Genomic DNA, 8,985 nt, shown 5'->3' with positions numbered 1-8,985 from the left:
GTCTGCTGGAGGAAGAGAGGATGGGAAGCTTTCCTTCCATGAACTTCCTTAAGATAACTCATCTTCAAATCCATGCTATCATCATGTACACCACAGACAGGGAGCCTGTGGTCCTCAACATGCTGTTGGATCAGCAACTCCCATCATCCCAGGTGTTATCTGCTGAAGTTCTCACCCTGGGCCAGCAGGGGGATACTGTAGATAGTTATGCAAATGAAGGATTGAAAATGACATTCAGTGATTGGATAGTTTTTATGCAAATGAAAGATCAAAAGTGACGTTCAGTGATTGGATAGTTTTAGAAAGTTGCTACAGTAACATTGTACAGTGGTGCCTCGCAAGACGAAAAGAATCCGTTCTGTGATTCTTTTCGTCTAGCGAAGCAAACCCATTGAAGGATTAATGCTATTAGCGCTATTAGCGGCTTTTAGCGGCTTTTAGCGGCTTATCTGCTGATCGGATCAGCTGATAAGCGGCTTAGTGGCTTAGAAAAGGGGGGGAGGGGGAAAAACCAGCAGGAACTTGCAAGACATTGTCGTCTTGCAAAGCAAGCCCATAGGAAATTCGTTTTGCAAAGCACCTCCAAAACGGAAAACTCTTTCGTCTAGCGAGTTTTCCGTCTTGCGAGGCATTCGTCTTGCGGGGCACCACTGTACTGGAGTTCTATATAAGCAGGCTGACTGAGCCCTTCAGTTCAGTTCATTTCTGTTCTGGCCTCTGAATAAACAAGAGCTGTTTGAAGAACTGCTGTGTCATCTGATATGTTCACCCACAACTTAACACCAGGTCATTGGCCACATGCTGGCTGGGGCTGATGGGAGTCTTAACAACATCTGGAGGGTTACTCATCCCTGGTGAGATATAGATGTAGGTGTGGAGATATGTGAACCACAATTTCAAAATCAGGAAGGTGGATTGGTTGTGGATTTTGCGCTTCTGCTTCTCACACCTCCTGATGGTCATATGTCATGCTCTAATGCAAATCTTATTCTCATAAGGATGAGGAACTACCACTATGGAGAGGAAATACTCAAGCATGCAAACCTCGTAATGAAGAGTCCTCCACACCATAAAGTTTACAGGCTAGATGGAAGCCTTCATTTACAGAAAGGAGATGAGTTTTAGCCACCCAGCGTAAGGAAAACGTATTAATACTAGCTGACAGAGGTAAAGAATGTGGATGGCACATGCTCCCCCCCAAAAAAAAATACATATCCAAAAATAAAAGAGGTACACCAGTTCATCACACACACATGAGGAAAATATTTAATTGGGCTAGAAAGGACTAATTTTATTCTCAGTCAGGGCAGGGGAGCCAGAAAAAAAGCAAAACTTTATTAAGTGGGCACCAGCAAAAAAATAAAAATAAATGTGCCAGGCTGGAAGATCACTGTTATCACTAGTATTGGAAAAACTTGTAAATATATATTTACATAAATTCAAAAATCTATCCATATTCCATGTGCATGAATCTGGATATAGGCAAATTGCCTCAGGACAGACAAAGTACTTCTTCATAGCAGGCATGTCAATTAACTTACAGAATTCCCTGCCACAAAATGTGGTGGTGAATAATGCAACTGGTTTTTGAAGAAGAAGTTGGACATTTCCTTGGAGGAGGGTAAAGCTTTCAACAGCTGATAGCCACGGCTACCATTTCAAATAAAGTTTTTGGGGGATTATATTATTATTACTCTCATCATCATCATCAACATCATCATTTACACTTTATACCTCTTTGGACTAATTCCATTAGATAGCAATGAAACCATTATGTTCTTCCAATGGTCATTGGCAGAGGCAACGCAAGGGTGTTTCTGTACACAGGAAAATGTCCTGTACAGAACGTGGGAAGCTAAGCACTCTCCATCCATCATGCTTACTGAACGAAAGGTCAATCTGCCACCTACACCGTGGGACAAGGCATTTTTGAGGAGTCTATTTAGCTACAAATGGAACATAATGTGAAGAAGACAGAAGCAGCAATCGTCTACCATGCGCTGTCAGAGGCCACAGAACCTGGACCAGGAGATGACCAGTTGAGGCACTGATTCTGCATTCTCAGCATCACTGGACTTGCAGGTCAGATGATGGTGTTCCACCTAAAATGCTAAAGCAGAATCCTCTTGGTCCTGGGCCTCAGGTGATCCTAGAGGGCCTGTCCCATAGTAGTACAGCATTCCATCAGCTTGAGTGACTGACAGGTGCCTCCAAGTTGCCTGCCTCATTTCCCTGCTTCTCCTCCAGGAAATTGTTGGGTCAGCTCAGAAACCAAGGCCTTCTGACATCCCTGTTCAGGTAGCAGATGTTTGGGAGTGGGTGCTATCTGGCCTGGCCCACAGGAGCAACTGTCAACAGAAATGCCCCATTCCCCATTGGTTGGGCAGGGCTTGCCTCCAGCTGGGCCAATTTGCCTGAACATTTTTCCTTGCAATGTTGCCCATGTTGTCATTAGCAAATGGATGTCCTGGTGAGTGAACGATAGCGCCAGAGGCTTATCAGGGGACACCCGGCAGGGTGGCGGGGCAGCTCAAAAGAGAGGGAAGGAAGCATTCTGCAGCTTTGTTTCCCCACCTTGGGGAATTTAAAGTCCAGCGGAGAGGGTAATTTGGCCCTTTATCCTTGCTTTTAAGCCTGCTTTAAATAATGCAGAGAGCTCTCCTCTCCCGAAAGCTCATTTACGCAATTGTAACAGGAACTATATTTAATGTAAATGGAACAAGCAAAACCAGAAGGATTTATGATAATAATAACCCAAGTGTAATAATGTGGAGTAGGTCACATACCCAAGGAGCAATGGATTAAAAGGGGAAAGAGAATTCAGCTGCAGGATAGGAGCCAAGAGCAGAAGCAGTCTGCAAGCTTATTAAACACAACGGCCATGCCTGTATTGTTGCAGTAGCTTGCAGTCCTTTAGAAGTGGCTGGAGGCTGTGAGAGTCAATGCATTTAGGTTTTCCATCCCCTACAAAGACAATCCACCAGCACTTCATTGTAGCATTTCAGGCTTCCTGAACCATAACCCCACTATAGTCGAATCATAGGGACTTTAAACTTTGCACCGCATGTATAAATGTCGCAAATGAAGTGTGCAAAGTTATTGCAAAAAAAGCATTCATTTATTGAACATAATTTTATAATATAAGCACTTACTAATCCCGTAACTGCTATTTTGTCAGCTTTCGATTGGTTGGCAGGGATCACATGATGAGAAGCACGTCAGCTGGCTGAGCAACGTTTAATATTCTAAAGACCAGGCTCTTCAAACTGTCCGACCAAATCATCCATAAGACTTGGCTTCATTATGAATCAAACTGACCCAATCTAATTATATCAGAGATCATAAACATCTTCAATTCATTTTCAAACCAAGATAGGTTTGTGTATAAATGCACATCCTGGAATCTGTGGCTGGGAAAAACATTATCTGAGTCAGTCACAGAGACACAAAGCAGACACCGATTACCTTTCCCTAAGGCCGTTAGTTCTCCGCCCATCCAGCTCTCCCTCCTTCTACCATTCTAATAATCTCTTTGGATAATTAGAAACCATCTTCTCAACCTCTGGCAGATGAAGGAGAGGAAAAATGATGGATCAGTGAAACTACCTTCACAGCACCACAACAGGCAGTGTTGTCTACTGCTCCTCATTCTCACCTGCGCCATCGTCTGGGCCAGTGTGAGAGTTGGGTAACCAGGGTCATTGCAGTGGTGGCGAGGAAGAAGAAGAAGAAGAAGAAGAAGAAGAAGAAGAAGAGGCCCAGCATAGTGCCTGTCAGTGCGCCCCCTACTGGACACTGGGGGGAAGCTTCAGTCATGTGGACTCTTGTTTCTGCCCCTGTATGGTTGTTTCACCTTTCAGACTGTCTTACAAGGCAGTTAACAAGAAGGAATACATACATACATACATACATACATACATACATACAAGAAAGGGGTAAAGAGACCCCTGACCGTTAAGTCCAGTTGCGGACGACTCTGGGGTTGCGGCACTCATCTCGCTTTACTGGCCGAGGGAGGCGGCGTTTGTCCGCAGACAGCTTCCGGGCCATGTGGCCAGCAAAACTAAGCCACTTCTGGTGAACCAGAGCAGCGCACAGAAATGACGTATACCTTCCCACCGGAGTGGTACCTATTTATCTACTTGCACTTGACATGCTTTTGAACTGCTAGGTTGGCAGGAGCAGGGACCAAGCAATGGGCGCTCACCCCATCGGGGGATTTGAACAGCCAACCGTCTGATCAGCAAGCCCTAGGCTCTGTGGTTTAGACCACAGTGCCACCCGCGTCCCACATACATACATACATACATACATACATCATTTTATTTGTTTGCCACCTTTTCCTACTTAAAGACATGCTCAAGGGGGCTTACATCATGAAAACATCATGTTAACTCTAAATATAACAAAAACAGTAATAAACAATAAATGAAACACTTTGAAAAAGTACACAACCCAAATGCAATGATCACCATGAGATCTAAAAATAAAGATACAAAAGTAATATCAATAACAGCAACAACCCACCCCCCTTAAAAAAACCCTAAACAATACTACAACCCAAAAGTCTGTTCAACAGCCTCAGCTTTTGTAGCTGGAGTCAGTCAGGGCCAAGTGTGAAAAGGCTAGCAAGGCAGGGAGCAGGTGTTCTGGGCAGTAGCATAGCATGGGTTGCCAGTGCCCAGAGCTATGCAGAGGGGTGGATGGAAGGGAGGGAAATGGACAGAGTATGCATGCGCATTTAACTGTCTTATGGTGTCTGCTTCACCCAGAAAATCACAGCTGCAGAGATGAGACAAGAAAAGTTGTTCCGTTATCTGGAGAGGTGACTTCCTGGTTCGCATGGAGAAGCTGTTTTCAACGGAGCCCAGCAAAGGAAGCATGCAGCTGTATTGAGGCAGCACCAGGTATTGAAATTTTGCACCCCCTAACCATTTTGTACCCAGGGCAACCGCCTCTGTGCATAGCTCTGGGCACTAGCAATCCACGCTATGCTACTGCCCATTCCCCCTTTACACTACGCTACTTCATCCGATACTCACAGCCAAGATGAAATAAAAACAACAAACTCTAACAGAATAGATGGGTAAAACAGAAAAGTTAATAATCTACTAAAAATGAATCAGCACGCATAAAGCTACTCACAACAGGCCTCCTTGAATCAAATATTTTCAACATGTATTTTAAAAATGCAGAGAGAGGGGTGGGTTTTGCTGAATATCCCCAAGGAAGAAATTCCATAAGCTTTGGGTATTGCTGCAGATGTCCAATTCTGCAAATCATGTTCAGGAAGGTTGTGAACAAGCCCACATGTTGGAGGGCTCACTCAAGCCAAAGTTTCTTGGGTGGACACAACGGCAAGCTGTGGGTTGATACAACTAGTAGTTCATTAAGCCAACTATGGTTTGAAGGGGCAGAAATGTTACATGTCAATGCAGCCAGTGGCTTCTCTTGGCTCAGCTTCTCTTGGCTGAAGTGTGTCAAGTTTGTGACCTTCAAAAAATTCTCTCCTTTCAATTGAGAAGGAAAGGAGGCAGTGCATGCACTCAAGAACGTGTACAGCAGCCACACCCTGCCCTGATATAATTTATTTCTGACACCCACGATGCACCGATCTGGTGACAACCTGATTCTGAGACCCATGTCTGCTGACATCAGATCTGGCTTGAGTAACTTTTGTTAGAATAAACAGCTCGACGGGCCTGCGGATGAGGCTTGCATGCCAAAGATGAAATCCCTTTGCTCACATTGACAGCTTTTAATGAGATAACGAGTTTTGACATAATGTATAAGCACGCCAAGCACCCTAAAGCACTTTATCAAAACCAACGCTAAATATTTTACGAGGCTTTCAACACTTTCCTACGATGCGTTGTTATTTACTTTCATTCATTTAAAACACTTCTATGCCACCTTTTCATTGAGAATCCCAAGGCTACTCACGATAGTGAAGTTAAACAATTCAGCAAAATCAACATGGAAACAAGAGGAGAACAATATCCAGAATAAAATATTGAAAGCGATGGCAGTAATTATCTTAAGATGCACAGACTGTTTCTGCCGCTTGATTGCGGTGATATACAGGAGGGAGACTTTAAACTTCCTAAGAATGCATATACAGAGAGAGAGAAATCTGAAATCCCACCAGCACTCACCACATTGCAACTAGATGGAGGCGGTGTGGGTCTTGTTAAGTTGTGGGCGAACATATCAGACAACACAGCGATTCTTCCAAAGCAGCTCTTTATTTGTAAGCTGGAACAGAACTGAACTGAGGAGCTCAGTCAGCCTGCTTATATAGAGCTCCACTAGAATGCAACAATAACCATTTTCTGTAACTAGCCAATCACTGAACGTCACTTTCGATCCTTCATTTGCATAACTATCTACAGTATCCCCCTGCTGGCCCAGGGTGAGAACTTCAGTACATAACAGGTCTCATGTCCAAGAAATCGGTCAGTTGCCTCCCCTGGATGGGATTGCACTGCCCCTGAAGGAGAAGGTTCACAGCGTGAAGGTGCTTCTGAATCCAGCTTTGTGTCCCGGGGCTAAAACTGCTGCAACTGGTACAAAGCAATGACCATTCCTGGACCAAGAAAGCTTGGCTGCAGTAGTTTGTGCATTGGTTACTTCACTATTGGATCCCTGTAACTCACTGCGCTTGACCCAGAAGCTGTAGATGATGCAGAATGCTGCAGTGCGGTTGCTGACAGGAGTGAGACCACATCAGCATATAAGCGCCTGTGCTCAGAGACCTGCGCTGCATGCCCATTTGCTACCGGGCCAAGTTCGAGGTGTCGCTATTGGTACAGCTTGGGACCCAGGTTTAAGGTGCTGATTTTAACTTTCAAAGCCCTATACGGCCTAGAACCCTCATACCTACGGGACCGCCTCCTCTGGTATGCCCCACGCAGCGGCGTAGCGTGAGTTGTAAGCACCCGGGGCAACGCAAGTAATTTGCGCCCCCTAACCCGGGGCAAGGCAAGTAATTTGCGCCCCCCGCTGCCGCCCAAACGACGCCGCTTGCCCGGAGGAGGAGGGGGGCAGAGAGGCGAGGAAAATTCAACGGCCCAGCTGCTGCAGCAGCAGCGGCGGAGGCGGGGCTGTGAAGAGGGGCTGCCTGGCGCGTCCTCCGCGGCGAGGGCTGAGAGCCGCTGCCTGCCGGGCGCCTTCAGCCCGGATGCGCGCACAGCTCGTCGGTTCCGCGAGACATGCGGCTCCGCTACAGCCTGCGCTCGAGGCTCTTCGGCGACTCCGGAGGCAGCGAGCGCGCCCCCCCCCCAGATGTTGCGCCCGGTGCGGCTGGCACCCCTGGCACCCCCCACGCTACGCCACTGGCCCCACGGAGGACCTTACAATCTGCAAACAATAACACTCTGAAGATCCCGGGCCTCAGGGAAATTAGACTGGCCTGGACCAGAGCCAGGGCCTTTTCGGCTATGGCCCCGGCCTGGTGGAACGGTCTCCCACAAGAGACTAGGGACCTGTGGGATTTGACATCTTTCCACAGGGCTTGCAAGACGGAGTTGTTCCGCCAGGCCCTTGGCCAGGGAGCAGTCTGACCTATTTTCCTTTGTATAAGAACAAGCGTGAATGAGCCTCCCATCCTGTTCACAGGTCCTTATATCAATGAATCATCAATGAATCAATGAAAACAGTTGGTCCTGGCAAGTATTAACCGCTCTCAGTCTTAAGCTGATAACTGCCATTTGTCAGGATTTTAATTTGTCTGAATTAATTTTAAGATGTGTTTTAATTAATTGATGCCAGTTTTTATGTATACTGTGTTATTTATATGAGGTTAGCTGCTCTGAGCCCGGCTCCGGCCGGGGAGGGCAGGGTACAAATAAATTTTATTATTGTTGTTGTTATTGTTGTTGTTATTAGCAAGGTCACCTTATCCCCGTATATGCCCAGTCAAGAGATTCAATCTGTGCAACCCATTCTTTTGGTGCACCCAGACTTTGAAACTCCCTGCTTATTCACATCAGGCCACTGCCTTTGCTGTACCCTTTTTTTCAGCACCTACTAAAAACATTTTCATTTAAGCAAGTCTATCTAGACATGTAGATTGTTGACATGTGGCTGTTCATCTGGATTTTAACTTACCATTGATTTTCGGAAGGTTTTAAATAGTTGTTTTCAACTGTATTTTACTGATTATTTTATTGCTTCATTTTTTTTTCATTGACCACATTGAGGTTTTATTACAATCATGGAGCGCATACATCTTGTGAAATACATAATAAGCTAGCCAAAGCTTAAAAGGGCCCTTTAAATGCCCTTGGGCTCATTTCTTGTAATTCTACACAATGCTCCTTTGAAAGAAGGTTGCTCCAACTGCCTTTCTTCTAGCACTGACAGGGATCCCCCTGATTTTTCTGCGACACTTTGCAAGCTTCTCCTTTTATATCCCTGATTTCCCAGCAGTGTGACATTTAATTTAAGTATAAACACGCCTAACCTCAGGCAATTTAAAAAGGGGGGGGGGAGAGAAGGAAGGAAAGAAGCACCCTTCCTACTGTTGCAAATTAAACCCCATCCCTTTCCTCAGCTTCATGTGTAAAGCCGGAAGATCACAGAGACTGAATTAAAATCAATAGCGTACAATTTCGCGAGCGATCCTCTTGGTGGCACATGATGTGGGGCTTGAGGGAGGGGGTCACTCTGCCGGTAGAGCGGCAGGGGGGAGGGAACAGAAAGAAAGAGTTGCGTCTCATCCTGGGAGCGGTAGGCTTTCTTAGGCAAATTGCACCTTTTAATCTAAATTTGATGAAACAAGTGTTGCCGCAGGGCACGGATGCGTAGCTGAGATGTTTGTGTGTGGCTTATATATATACTGAGCCCTTGTAGGAGAGAAACAGAGATCACGTGGCATGGGGGAAGGGGGGAGGAAGGAGCCTTCAAACACCAGGGGAAGAGTGCCAGCAGATTCTCCCTGGAGTGCAAAGTCTCTTGTTTTGAAATTTTTAATTTTCAAATATG

At 45.8% G+C, this 8,985-nt stretch overlaps 1 long non-coding RNA gene across 1 annotated transcript; it reads right to left on the bottom strand.

The window, feature by feature from the left end:
• Positions 1 to 6,226: 6,226 nt before the first annotated feature.
• LOC308579941 lies at positions 6,227 to 7,669 on the bottom strand. Its single transcript, XR_014004653.1, has 2 exons — positions 7,331 to 7,669; positions 6,227 to 6,896 (listed from the first exon to the last, which is right to left on the bottom strand). It is a non-coding gene; the product is annotated as an uncharacterized lncRNA (long non-coding RNA).
• Between the last annotated feature and the right edge of the window lie 1,316 nt (positions 7,670 to 8,985).

The sequence above is a fragment of the Podarcis bocagei genome, assembly GCF_964188305.1.
Source record: "Podarcis bocagei genome assembly, chromosome: 2".
Classification (NCBI taxonomy): domain Eukaryota; kingdom Metazoa; phylum Chordata; class Lepidosauria; order Squamata; family Lacertidae; genus Podarcis; species Podarcis bocagei.
This window is presented reverse-complemented; position numbering and strand designations above follow the sequence as displayed.